Here is an 8,590-nt window from a genome sequence, read left to right as displayed (position 1 = left end):
AAGATACCAAATTTTATTGCAATTTATTCACGATTTCTTCGAACAATGAGTGTTGAATTCTTTCGCAACATTTTTTAAAAAAAAATTTTGCCAACAATTAAAGGTATTTCCCCGGCTTTGATAATTACAAGTTACAAGAGTATGAAATGTTCGGTTACATTTGAATTTCCTATTTCTGTTCAAGTTTCTTTGTGAAGTAGTTTCATATAGTACAATAAAAGAATTTGATTTTGATTGCAACCATTTAATCAGTGATTGTCGAAAGTGCGTGGCGTTGGACACATGTAATATAAGATGGAACGAAACAAGTTCGAGACAAATCTTCATGCATTCTGATGTATGCTCGAATGAACGACATTTTTTGTTTATTAATTTTGAATGTTTTACTTATGCTATCCACTTGTTGTAGAATAGTCACGTGTTATATTTTGTTACTCTGAAATATATTTATAAGCGAAACGAGTGTAGATATTCCACTCGGTACAGCGTTCACTAATAGGAATGACGCTCGTTTGTTTACGGATTCATCTAAAATTTTGTAAGTGGGTTCAGTAAGGTTCGTCATTTTATCATGTTACGTTTCACTTTAGAACAACACTTGGAAAATATCCAAGATTATTATACAAATGCATGTTCTCCGGAATATCCAGAAATCGGGAAAATCATCTTCTCAGATAAGGCCCATTTCTGGATTAATGGCTTCGTCAACAAAGAAAATTGTCGCTATTGGTCAAATCCTCGTGTGGTTCAGGAAATGCAATTGCATCCCCAAAAATCATCGGGCCTTATTTCCTTAGAAATGAGTCAGGAATTGCGAGCCTTATAACACGATGTTAACCGACTTTTTTTCCCGGAATTTAACGAAAACGCGGACGATCTCTATTTCCAACAAGAAGGTGCGCCACGTGCAAAGTTTGGTGACTCGTTAGTTTCGAGAAATGGCCCCGTTAACTGGCCGCTAAGATCATGCGATGTAACGCCTTTAGATTATTTTCCCTGTGGGTATCTTAAATCAAGGGATTACGCCAATCAACCTGTAACGCTCCAAGAGCTGGAAGACAACATTAAACGCAATATAGCCGAAAATTCCAGCCGAAATGATCCACCCATTTTGACCAAATTTGATTGTTTTATTTTATTTTCACGTTGTTCTTATTGATAAACCCTTTATTTGACTATGAACTAGCTTTGAAGTTTTCTTAACTCTCCAGTCATTCGCAATCGTTGAAACCGCTCTTAGATGGTCTTTGTTGTTTCAAATGAGATAATGTTACTTATTGTTATTCTTTACGGTCAAGGAAATATCACCAAGGGGAAGTAAAGAGAGCGATTATTTTCAGCATTGTGGTGACCTGAAGGACACAAAGGCTGGCATTACTCATCCCAGATTTTTCTTTGAGATCTTAAGGCGACTATAATCTAATATCTAATTGGAAAGATGTGCCGCTTCCGCGTAAGACCAGCCGTCCATTTTCTCTCAAAACTAATAGAAATATAATATTTCTATGCGTTATAAATAAAGCGGTGTTCCTGGATTTTCAGTTTTTCTTTTTTAATTTCCTCGAAATGGCGCTATATTCAATTTGTTGATTTTGTATGACTATATTACGTTAAAATATTTTACCACAATATTTAATGTAGAGAGGAAAATTCATTTCAAATATAAGTTTTTACTTTTAATATTAAATCATGTGTTTACTAAACCTCCTCCGGCAGCAAAAATATGTGAAATGGTAGCAAAGTTGGCAATTAAGAATTTAGAGAATAAAAATACAGTAAAATGAATTATAAATAGCAAGAAATATGAAATATAGAAGCTGCATACATACATTAATACTAAAATTACAAAAAAAAAAAATACATTATATTTTCGCTCCAAATTCATTTGGAACCATTTGCACTTATTTAAATTGTTTAAGTTTTTTAGTTAATGACTGAAATGAATGCCAAACGTAACTAAAGTACCATTAAATGCGGAAAGAAAAAATATACTTGCATATACGAGTATACGAGTTGATTTAAAAAGAATTTACGTTTATAATTCTTTATGCGCGTTTATGTGCTTCAAATGCACATATTCCTACATTTCATTCATCGGTTTTTGTGCCACATTATTCATTGTACCCATTTTTTGTTTTAATGCATTGTATGTGCTATATTTCCACTTGTTTATTTCTTTTTCACTCATCACTGTTGATTTTCTTTTATTTTCTTCACAGTGTAAAGGTCCCATGTGATGAACGTAAGCTCGACGTTGTCCTCTATATAGCTGTTGTTGTAGTTCGCAGCGTCCTCTGCATCATTATGATCATTGTTCAGAGTGGGAAGCCGGAAAATGTGTTCATTTCCGGTGTCAGTGTCATCGCGCCTTGAACAATAGGGACAGCAGGGCAACAGCCCAACGTCGGCTGAAAAAAACAGAACTTTGCAGAAGCAAGCGCTAAAGGTTTATTTAGCTGTGGCTCAAATGTCGATCAAAGTTCGTAATGTCGCACGCTTGCACTTTAAACAGAGTGAAACTTTTATATAAGTATCTACATTTGTAGGTAGGTATGGGAAATGTATATTTGTAGACTTTTGAAAAAGTTGCCCAGAATCAAATGAATGAATGAAAAGTATAAATAAAGAGTGCAAGTTGCACAAGAATGTATTTTAACTGTTGGCATGATGTGAACATTGAGACATGGAAGCACCTCTATAAGTGCCACGATTTGACTCGTGTGCAATGGCCTGCATTGGTGGAACGCAAGTAAGCTACCGTCGCATTGCTTTGGTAGTCTTTCTTATTATGCCTTTTGCAGTTATGGCCCCATATGTGGCCCTTTTGTCCGCAATTGACTTCATTACGTATAAGTTTTGAGATTAGCAATACTTAATGCTTCTTTCAATTTCCCGATATATTTTTATATTTTCACATCCTAGAAGGAAGCAGGGTTTAATAGTGATGTCAATCTACCGTTTGTTTGTAATATCTGAAACTATTCGAGTTAGGGACAAGGTTATTGCTATTGTTAAAGAATATGGGCGGAGAGTCTTGCCAACAAAATAAGAGCAATCTGTAAGCAATCTATGTAATAAGAAATCTTTTGTAATTTTGAAGAATGCAAAAGCCACCTGTTCGCTCTAGCTTAGCTCACTGTAGTAAGAAAGTTTATTAATTCTAAATTACAAGTTCGTTAAGTTTGATTTTCTTATGTCAATTATTGTGACGCTAAAATTTTGTCTGGTAATATTTACAATGGAAAAACTTGAATAACGATTTTGCTACAGAAAATATTGCAGAAGTATTAGGGGAGTCTACTTCATCACGAACTCAAGTATTTAAGTGGCACAAACCATTCAGTGAAGGTCGTGAGTTCTGATTAATGCTTTAGGCATGAAGCGTGTCAATGCAAAAACGATGTCGAATAGACGTTGTAAAAGCCATGCTTGACTTAGCATTACTTAACAGTGGGACTACTAGACTTTGTATATACGACAAGTTATTATTGGTTAAAACGTTTTGACCAGAAAAATTGTATCAATTCAATAGATAGTTCATGATTCTAGGCTCATTAAACGCTTCATTATTGGCTGAGACGTGGATATATGAATATGATGTCGAAACTGTCATTTAAAATTTTTTCCCGCTTCTACTGAATATAAAATATTTAAGAAAATATTTAATTTACCTTATATAATCGAAACAGTTGTGTTAGCTAGTTTAAAGAAATGACAGGATAGGATATATCATTCCCATTCCCATCTCGCTGGAATATTTAGCAACAGTTATGATTTTTGCTAAGAAAAATGTCAAAAAATGTACGAATGCCTAATGGAACTTCCAAGTTCAATCATTGAACTTTCTGCCACTAAAAAACTAACCGTTACTAACAGTTATATTTACATATTTGATTGAAATACAGTTTTGATTGAATTTCTAGTATACAGCGAACCTTACTAAAGCAAAATTGTTAAAACTAACCGTAAATGCAGTAGCAATTAGTTATTCTGTATCCCTTTTCAAATTCATAATACCTTCACTAAAAGTACACTATTATTTAAACTCCCTTATAAAAGCACAGAGGCACAGTGCAATTGCTTTACTACACCAACATATAGTATCAGTGAGTAGTGTCACGGGTCAAATGTATTTTAATATTGAAAACATGTCACCGACACAAAACCCATCACCAACCTCCCCATTGCTAAAGCCGACTGCCGGTGACTGCACTTTTTCATAGACGCTGCACCAACATTCCGGCCACACGAAAATCGTTGAAAGTAACAGCAACAACAAAATGAAGTCAGAAATAAAATTACTGGGAAATTTTTCAATAACAGCAATAAATCAAGTGTATGAACGCTGAGGGACCAGCTATAAATTACCGACGTTCAGTTCACACTCTGAATGACGGTGTTGTTTGCTCGTGGAATGCTTCCCTTAGTTGTAAGGTCAATGCTTGAAATTTTATTTCTTTTTGATGTTTTTCGTGGCTCTCACTAATGCTTTAAAGTTCACACTTCCCGTGACTTCGCCCGTCTATTTGCAAAACATATTTGTGCTTAGGGAGTTGACTTAAGTGAACAGCGGAAAAATAACTATGCACATATGTACTTTCATTGCCATATATATTTATGCATGAGCATGCACTTTCCATATAGGTCAGGTATTCACTTATGAGTTACCTCGTATATTCAAAATAGATTTACGCAGATTGGTGGAAAATTGGCGAAAATAGTTAAATTACCTAATACTCCGAAATGTTTGGGTAAAATTAGTCATACAGACACAAACTACATTAAAGTTTTAGTCAGTAATCTCTTGAGTAGTATGCATTTCTTGCTCGAAATAAAAAAAGAACAAGTGAGGAAAGGCTAAGTTTGGGTGCAACCGAAAATTTTATGCTCTTGTAACTTGAAAGGTCAAAGTAGGGAATATACCTTCAGGTTTTAGAAAATATAATAAGGGAGTTTTAGGAAGGTTTAGAAAATATAAAAAAATCTAATTTTATATTAAACAACTACGAAATGGCTAAGTTGGGGTGTAACCGAATATTTCATACTCTTGCAACTTTCAAGGAACAAATCCAGGGAAATACCTTCAGGTGTTGGCAAAACTTCGTATTAAACGAATAAGGTTGGGCTAAGTTCTGGTGTAAGTAAACATTTTATACTTTTGCAACTTGCAGAAATCAAATGTCTTTAGGTGTTGGCAAAACTTAATATTAAGAAAATGGTGAATGTTAACTTATTTCGCAGGTCATAGACTTACTTAGTTTTATTACTATATTTTACTTCCCGTCAGAGAAATACTTGGGGCATAGAAATGGAAGTACTGATTGCATTAATTTTTGACATTGCTCAAGTACACTTGAGAACTTATTTTCAAGCAATTATTTTATATAAATATATAATAATAAAACATATATATGGAGTAAAGTCAGTAATCAGAACACTGTCACGCCCACAAAGTGCATTAACCGAAAACCTAAAAACTGCCACAATTAACAGCATAACTGTAATTTAATACAATTAATCGTAATAACAAAGGGCACCTGCGGTATGAACATTTTTTAAAAGTGCCCCCTTATAGGTTTAATGTGTATATCTCCCAAACCACTCAAGCTATATTACGAAAATGAGAAATCAATTGAACATTTTTTGCGCCAGCGTAAAAATAGGTGAAATCAGATAATAACAGCGCCCACTCCCCATATAATGGATTTGTTAAAAACTACTAAAAGTGTGATAAATCAATAACTAAATGCATAAGAGATATTACATTTTACATCCAGGATGGCACAAGAAGGTCTTATAGCAGCCGGTATCAATTTTGGACGATGTTCATGGCACCGCCCACTTTTGGGTGGAATCACATATCTCGGGACCTGCTCCACCAATTTTAACCAAATTTATTACGTAACATTCCTACAACATTCCGATGTTGCCGGGCGAAAATAGAAGAAATCGGAACAACACAACACAACACAATTTTAAATTCCATCTGATTCTTTCACATTCCAGTATGCAAATAAGCACCAGTTAATATATCGAGATAAAATTTTGCACGAATAGTCCTTCTAAAGTGTGCCATCTTATGACCAAAAATTGTCCCAATCTAACCAAACCTGTTCGAGCCCCTAGGTACCGAATATGTGGACCCCTGTGCCTATATTTGACTTTTTACCGAAAATATCAGTCAATGTGTGAGATATATAATTGAAATTCGGAGGCAATGCTTTCTTGTTGATAATATGTCTGATTGTCATTTGGTTGAATCGGATCAATATTTCCTATAGCCCCATATAGCTTATATAAAGATTTTCGAACGTCCGGGGACTTTACACCCATATATGTGAATTATTTCTATTATAAAAAAAGAGAAAGCATATTTTTATAATAACAGTGTACCTTTGTGCCTAAAATAAGTAAAATTGGGTGTAAACTTGTCCTGGTCCCCATATTACTAATCGCAGAAATTCCAAACATCCGGTTGATTTTACTCCATATATGTTGGTGACGGTATGTGAGGTACCTTAATGAAACTCAGGGAGCATTTTAGAAATTGGTCTAGACATTGGTCTAACCCTTATATATAATGAATTGCCTGCTTGACGTTTTCACCTAAACTCTTTATATTGAATTTAGCTTCTTCAGTTAATTTTAATCCCATATATCTCATTTGATGATGAATTCAATGAAATTTTAGCTGACGGGAAGTAAAATATAGTAATAAAACTAAATTAGTCTATGACCTATAATATAACCTAATAAAATACATAAATTTAATTGTAATCCATTCACAATTTCATCTTATAATGAATGTTGAATTGTTTCGCAACATTTTTTAATCTAAAGTTTTTATAACAACGAAGGAACTTAGTCCTTCCTTACTTGTTTAACTAACAATTTTGTATTAAGAGTCGCCCAAAAGCGACCATCGGTGCTGGCATACATGTTCCTAAATAATATTACTAAATATGTTAAATTAGAAGACTTATTTTTCGTTTAGAAAGTATATAAACTCAAATCTTAGAGTAAAAATAGCATGATTTTTTTCTATTTTAAAAACCACTGTTATTAAGAATATTTTGCACTTATCTTTACTTATAATTTGAGCGTAAATGCCAACAGATGGCAACTGACGCCGGAATATCCACGAATGCGTCAATATTCACATGCATATGTACCATATGCGGGCGAGTACCTGATGTGCAGTATCATCAGGTTATTATTAACTCGATATTAAACTCATGTAAGTGTTTTAATAGAATTTTTTATACCTCTACTTCTTTACGTATGTATTATATGTAGATTCAGTATATTGGGAGGTGTTGGTGTTATGAGCATGTTGAACCATCAGACGCCAGAAAGAATGCTCAACGCAAAGGTTGAAGATTTCATTTTGCCAAGTATACGAGAGGCAACACTCAGCGATAACAATAAGTTTAAGTGATATTAAACCAAAAGACTGTCTGTGAAAAGAGATATTCAAAATTGGAAGCGTGGGATGAAACTTTACGTTATGCATTTTTAAATTTGAACACCTATTCGTGCAATGTGTGTGAAGATCCACATATGAATACACTGTGATAGTCATAATTCGAGTACGTACTTATGTTATTACAACTTATTTATTTACGTAAGAGTTCCTTGTTAACTAAATTTTAAAAGGTATGGTTATAAACTTCATAATTGTCAGATAATTAGATCGTGCGATATATAAATTTTGGTATTTGGTGAGCTTTGCTAAATTCATTACAGGCCGAACACTGAATATGATAAATCCAGGAGTGCCGAACGAGCGGATTGTAAGCTCGGTGTTATAACCGATTAACTGTGTCATAAATATCAATAAACAAAAGAAAAAATTCTTGTTTAGGGGTTCGAATACTCAGAAGAAATCTTTATATTCTCCAGATTTTGTTGGCAGCGAGTAAAGAAGAAACACTTTGCAATAATGTACGTTTCTCGTAACTTTTGGAGAGAAGCTCATATCACAGATTCTTTCAGATTAGCTCAGTGATAACGTTGTAAGAAATTTTGTTTCGACACTCACGTCATATATTACGCCACGGAATAATATTGGCTTACATTTACGACAGTCCATGCAAAATATATAGTTAATATTATATATACGATCGCGATCAAAAAGTAAGTAGAATTTGTTTATAAATTGTTAATGCAATTGGAAGAATAAAGAAATAATAATCTTTTAACTCAATTTCATGTCCTTCAAATTAATATCCGTCCAATAAAACGAACTTTTGCCAACGCTTTTTCCAGTCCTCGAAACAGTCAAAATAGTCTTTGCTGGGTGTAGCTTTCAAGACCTTCTTCGATTCGGCTTTTATCTCCTTAATCGTATTAAAACGACGTTCACGTTGGGCTTTCGAGTTTGCTGAATAGCCAGAAGTCGCACGGAGCCCAATCAGACAAAAACGGTGATTGCAACACGATCTGCATCGAATTTTTGGCTAAAAAGTAGCGAACAAGCAATAAAGTATGATATGGTGCATTGTCGTGCTGAAGGAACCATATCTTCGATTCTTTTTAGCATGACCCTCGTTGGTAGAGGTTTATAGTCGTTGTATTACTTATAAACGTG

Source organism: Bactrocera oleae, chromosome 5 (assembly GCF_042242935.1).
Source record: "Bactrocera oleae isolate idBacOlea1 chromosome 5, idBacOlea1, whole genome shotgun sequence".
Classification (NCBI taxonomy): Eukaryota; Metazoa; Arthropoda; class Insecta; order Diptera; family Tephritidae; genus Bactrocera; species Bactrocera oleae.
Note: the sequence above shows the minus strand (reverse complement) of the source record.